This window comes from Tamandua tetradactyla, chromosome 3 (assembly GCF_023851605.1).
Source record: "Tamandua tetradactyla isolate mTamTet1 chromosome 3, mTamTet1.pri, whole genome shotgun sequence".
Taxonomy (NCBI): domain Eukaryota; kingdom Metazoa; phylum Chordata; class Mammalia; order Pilosa; family Myrmecophagidae; genus Tamandua; species Tamandua tetradactyla.
The window spans coordinates 62,909,053-62,915,548 of NC_135329.1; the positions used below are offsets into that span (position 1 = coordinate 62,909,053).

At 38.4% G+C, this 6,496-nt stretch overlaps 1 pseudogene; it reads right to left on the reverse strand.

The window, feature by feature from the left end:
- Positions 1–3,994: 3,994 nt before the first annotated feature.
- On the reverse strand, positions 3,995–4,564 carry LOC143675579 (immunoglobulin heavy variable 4-59 pseudogene; annotated as a pseudogene).
- Between the last annotated feature and the right edge of the window lie 1,932 nt (positions 4,565–6,496).

Sequence of the window (6,496 nt, forward strand, 5' to 3'; positions counted from 1 at the left end):
AATATGAAATGTCATCCAGTCAGCTACAGACGCGATCTTTCTAAGGCAATATTCTCCTCTGGCTCTGGGACTGTGAAACTGCAAACCAGTTTTCTGCTTCTAATATACGAAAGAGGGACAGTCATAGGATAATTGTTGAACTTTTCATAATAAGAAATTGAAAGGAAGACTGTGGTCACCAGATTCAATCAGCTCTGAAAATCTGCAGAGCATTCTTCATTAGATTTTACATTCTGAAAGTCATTCATAAAATTATATTTTAACCTTTGGGCTTGAGAGAGAAGCAGTTCCCCTCTCTTAAAGAGCTTATGCAGCAGCCCTGCTCTGAATGCAGTGGCATGCAGACTTTCACCATCTCTAGGCACCTTTGCAGACCCTTCAGAATATTGTTGTGGTAGCCAGATTCTCTCCATTGCCCCATGAATTTGTGGCACTACATCCAAAGCATGGGACAGTTTCAGTACTCTTCAGTCCTCTTCCTGTACAATAATATGGGTGGCCCACACATTGCAAGGTCCAGGTCAAACTTACCATCTCCAAATACATATGTGGGTCTCCTGTCTAAGCTTTCTCCTTTTCAGGTCTCAGTTTCTATTGTTCTGCTTTTGAAGTTATTTTTCATTCAATCAGTTCCTTTTCTGTACCTTCTAATCCAGAATGTCTGTGAAATAGTTCAGGTTTCCATGTAGCATACCAGAGTCCCAACCATTTCCAAGCATGACTCCAACTGAAATGGCTGACCACGTTTTCTATGTTTAGGTAAATCTTTATGGGGACACTATACTTGAGAATTTATGTTCCAAAATCTCAGTATTTTCTAAACAGTTATGTTCTGAGTTCTTTATTCCTAAGAGTTCCACTATCAGTTTGTCCTATCCCTTCACATTTTACTATAAACTTCAAGAAGAAGACAGGCTACCTTTTCCACATTTACTTTGGAAATTCATCAGCTAGACATTCAAGCTCATCACATATAATTTTTTCCTTCCATCCAAGATGAGTACAGAATTTTTCCAAATTCTCTGCCACTTAAAAATTAGGCCCACCTTCTTTCTCATTTGCAATGAAACATTAGTCATTTCTGTATAACTAAAAGTATATTTGTTCATACTAAATAGAAGTATCTTTGGAATTAATTTATCTAACAATAATATCTCCAATGAAATCTAGGCCTTTCCTTTGGAGAATATAACAATACTTATGGAATCTTCTCCTTAACCACTTATAAAGTCATTCCAAAAGCTTTAGTATTTGCAAGTAGCAGCAAGCAATACTATTTTGGTTTGGTAAAGCTGATGGAATTAAATATACAAGAGAGGAGTTGGTTTTTCAATGATTATCCATTAGATTACAAATTTATAGTTGTTAGGCCTTAAAATGTCTACACTGAGGCAACAACATGAGGATACCTTCACTGAAGAAAGGCCAATGGCATCCGGGGCTCATGTGTCACATGGAAGGCAAGTGGTATTGTCAGCTGGTCTTTTTATAACAGCTTCTGTTTAAATTGATTTCTCTAAAATGTCCTGGCCATTTTTAACCCTTTCCTTTTTCCAGAATATTTTCTTTGAGCCTCTCAAAATGTCTTAGAGCTCTGAGAAAATTGTATCCTCTCATAAAGGACTCTGGGTGAATGAGTAAGAACTCCTTGAATTGGGTGCAATGTATCTTCTTGGAAACAACCTAATTAAAAAATCCTGCCCATAATGAGTCTGCCTCCAAATAATGGATTAGAAAAGCATGGTTTTCTTTGGTAGGTAACAATATCAAACCAGAAGAGGACATATGTTTCTACTGTAATTAAAGTGCAGAAGTAGACAATGTTTGGAACATTGACACTAGAAAAAGACTAAGATTGAGCCAAATATTATGCACACAGCTGACAAAACCAAGAGGAGATGCTCTGGCCCTAGGTCATGAACTGCCATCACTTAAGCATGAGTTGTACCAAGGAGAGAGTTATTTCCCCATCATCAGTGCTGGGTGGGATGGAGGAAGGTGGAGATATCCTTAGATTCCAGGAATGGCATGGAGGATGAGGTCCAAGCACACTTCTGAAAGGCACTGGTCTCCACGAGAGGATGTCACATCAGCTGCACCTACAGAAACCTGTGGTGGTCCAGGCAGGATTAGGAGTGGTACTTTGTTCTTGATCACCCAGCCTGTGTCACAAAAACTATATGTGTGGAGCCTGACACGTTATTAATATTAAAATACAAAAAAAAAACTTCAGGGTAAAAGAAAACCAATGAATGAAGATTAATACAGCTGAGAATAATTAAAGGAAAAGAAAGAGAATGAAATGTAAGTAGAATCAGTGATGCTCTTTGGAAAAGTGAAAATAATAACCAAATGTGAGTCTGCTATTTTTGTGCTCAGTCCTAATATGTAAACATTACAAATGTGCATGCTTTGTGCAACATAATTGTATCATTCTATGGAAAGCATCCAAATTTATAAGGGTTTTTACATAAGCACGGAGACCTGGTCCTGGATGACAAAAAGGACTGAGCCTGCTCCCGAGGCCATGCAAGTTTTGCTCCCTCAATCTTTCTACTCCCTGGGAACTCAAGCCTTTCCAGACAGAAGGACTTTTTTTCCCTTACAAATATTGGGAGTTTGACATAGGAAAATTAACTTCACATGGTCAGATGAAATGTTGTTTACAGTTCCATCCAAATCCAGTACAAAGGGCAGGAAATTGCATATATATTGGTGTGTGTATGTTGTTGCACCTTTATATGCATGTGTGTGTATGTGTGTAATGCAGTAATTAAATATCACATAGAAAAAATGTGCTTCGACTGAACCAAGCTAGATCATGGACATGATAAAAAAAAAGACTCAGTTGCTTTTATCTGGGCACTATATACTGTTAAGAAAGGAGAAGAAATACAATGCCAGGCAAAGAAATTCTCTCCCAGCCCCTGTTTGCCCATGCCCTGGCACCCTCATCTCTGTTCAGATAATCATGTGATTTTACTAAATATTCTCTTGATTTTAGGTATTAATTAATATGATTTAATTGATGCATGACTATACAATCTTGCATTCCTAGCATACATACCATTTTTATACACCTAAACATTTTGATATATCACTATTTTTCTATCTTTTATTTGGTCTAAGGCTTTGTTCCCATATTCAGAAGAGGAATTGGTATGTTATTTTATTTTATTCTGATTTCATTTTCTTCCTTTGAATTTAGAAAACTTTGGTCCTTCTATAAGAGAGTAACTATTCCCTCTCTTCTATTTTTGGGGGAAAAATTTGTTCCCAAATTTAGAAGGATTGTGGAACACTCAACTTTAAATGATAAGTAGAATGCCATTTTGAATCTATATTCACCTTAGCTTTTATTCATAGGTATTTATGGTTACTGATGCAATTGCTTCATATGTTTTATGCTTATTCAGATTATAGATTCCACTTTGATTCAATTTCTTAATTCTGTGTATTTTTTGCAATTTTTCTGTTTCATCTAAGTTTTCCAAATTTTTGGACTCACAATTATTCAAAATGATCATGATAATTGTTATTTTTCATGTTTTTATGAATGTCATCCTCTAATTAGCAATTGTAATAATACTGAAAATTCTGTCATTTCAAATGTCTGCTGAGTTTTTAATTTCAGCTACAATTCTTTTCAACTCCAAAATGCACTTTTTCTTATTTTAAAAATGGCTACCTCTTTATTGAAAGTAATAATTGGTTCAAAATTGCCTATATATCTTCCTTTGCTTCTATAATCAAGCTTTGGTAGATTATAGAATCTACTCAATTCTATATTCCAAATCCAGTATTTGGTTTATAGAATATATGGTTCTACCATGGAAAGTATGTCCAGAACCAACTTCTATCTCCTAGTCGAGCAATAACAGCCTTAACCTGAAGAGAGGGGTTCTGAAAGAAGCAAATGAAGACAAGCTCAGCAAGGATAAAAACATCCAGGGGAAAACAGGGCACAGAATCACAGGACACGACAGGCATTGGCTCAGGAAAAGACACAGGCTGCCTTTTGGTGATGTGAGCACCTGCTGCAGCCCTGTCCCTGCTGGAAGTACAGGGGAAGTTTTTGTTTTGGTTCCCCCTGACTTCCTCTCACTGTGCCAGCAGCACAGTAATATGTGCCCGTATCCTCAGTAGTCATGCTGCCCAGCTTCAAATAACCTTCATTCTTGGAAGTGTCCCTGGTGAGGCTGATTCGGGACTGAAGAGATGGGTTATAGTTTGTGTGTCCCTCAATCAATATTCCTCCAATCCACTCCAGGCGTTTGACTGGAGTCTGGCGGATCCAGAACAAGTTATAACTATTAAAAGAGCTTCCAGAAAGAGTGCAGGTGAGGGACAGGGTCTGCAATGGCTTCACCAGTCCAGGTCCCAACTCTTGCAACTGCACCTCGGACAGGACACCTGGGAACAAGGAGAACCACAGTGAATCCTGTGCTCACATCCATCCCCCTGTTACCTTTATGTGTGAATCTCTGAGACACTCACGCTTGGCAGCTGTCACTAGACAGAGAAAGAGCCACAAGGCTTTCATGTTCTTGTGGATAGTATCCATGATTCCAAAGAAATATTCCCCTGAATGAGGATGAACCTGAATTTAAGTAAATGTGTGCTGTGGTTTCATTTGTTGGCCACATGGTGATTTGCATTTGGGAGGTAACTCTGTTAGTAAAGTGAAGGTGATGAGGGGAAGTCCTTCTATTAGAAGGGCAATGTGAGGAGAAGGCTGACTGCACCCTGGATGAGCACAGTCTTCTTCCTGATGTGCCTCCTCAGCAATCCCCCTTTCCTTTATTTTCAAGCAGCAAATGTGTTGAATGATTTGTCACATGGGTCATAGGATCAAGAATGACTCTGAATCCCTGTGCCCTTACTCTGAGGGATTTTATACATTTGATTGTGTGTGTTCATGTATATTCCAAATATATGAACCATATATAGATAGATAGATGGTAGAAAGTTAGATTGATAGATAGATAGATAGATAGATAGATAGATAGATAGATAGATAGATAGATGATAGATAGATAGAGATCAGGGATGATAGACTGATATGTAGATTCATTACATGTTCCCTGTTGTGGATTGTTGTTGATTTTTGAAGTGTCAGTGGAGAGAAGGTAATTGGCTGCCACCTTATTCATTTTTCTGATGTAATTCCTCAGTTGTTACTTCCTGGGTGAAATTTTAGTAAGTTGTCAGTGTTGTCAGATATTTTCATTGAAGCTATTCACCATGGGAGCAAGAAATGACTCATGCGTGTCCTCACAGCTCACTACCATGATTGTCAAGCACTAACTTCCTTGGTCCTGACTCTTATAACACCTGTGCAACTGGAGCAGGTCAAAACCACTTACCTTTATTTTCTTCTCATGGAAATTGACAGGTTATGATAGACTCATTTCTGAATACTTCTTTCTACCTTTTCATATCATGATAGTACCTTGAAAGCAACATATGGAGGCCTAGATATGCAATAATATTTGTTAAAAATTAAATGATAAATATGGTAAGACTTTAATGTTTAGCCTGTTTCCAAGTTGGTGATGTAGTAATGTGATGCCAAATGACTTCTTCTGGACACTAAAGTCACAAAAGTTTATAGCACTTTGGGGATTTAAGGAAAACACCATAATGCATGTTATAAGGTAAGTACTTGGTACATGAGGCATTCAAAGTCCAAGCATGGAGGAAAATGAAGCCCACATTTGGAACAAATTTTGTCAGTTTTAGGACACTGTGCTGAAAATCAGTTGCATTTTTTATAGGTGACATATGTCCATAACTTCATGCTTGGTTCATTGACTAAGAGTTTAGCATTTGGTTACATTGATGCACTTTGATGGACATCTTGATATATTCTATGGTTCCCACAATTTTATAGCTTTCATTAATCAAGAAAAGTACTCAAATATACCGCAGTGATGAAATTTCACATAGCTTGTATATCATGCCAAGGAGCAGACTCAAGACCAGTTTTACCAAATCCTAATGAAAGGTAAGTCCTAAAAAATCCCCAAATGCTGAAAGAAAGCTCCCTTATACTATGTCCAGTACAACCCTGGGTTCTATGGTCTGAGCTCTCCCTCAGCCTTCTGCAATCCCATACCTTGTCTGCCTGTCCCCAAGCTCCCTCAACCTGCCACTCATATATCTGGGTTGCTTGTTGCTGAGCTCACCCTGACCTGCCCTGGTCATGGTCCAGGAACTCAGTTTTACTGTGGTCACTGAAGCTGTCTCTGTCCTGGAATCTGGAATCAATGATCCTATGAGCCTGGTCCTCCAGTGGTGTACTCCTTGGTTCCTACTTTCCTCATTGCAATGTGAGTCTAACATAGCATATATTTATGGTCCTCCACATTCAGGTTTTTGGTTGTACTTGGCACCTAGAACTGCCCTTTGTGGGCATAATGGCCATGGATGGATGAGCTACAATTGTGGTCAGTATGGCTGTATTTGCTGACAGTATTTGCAATCCCTCATAGGT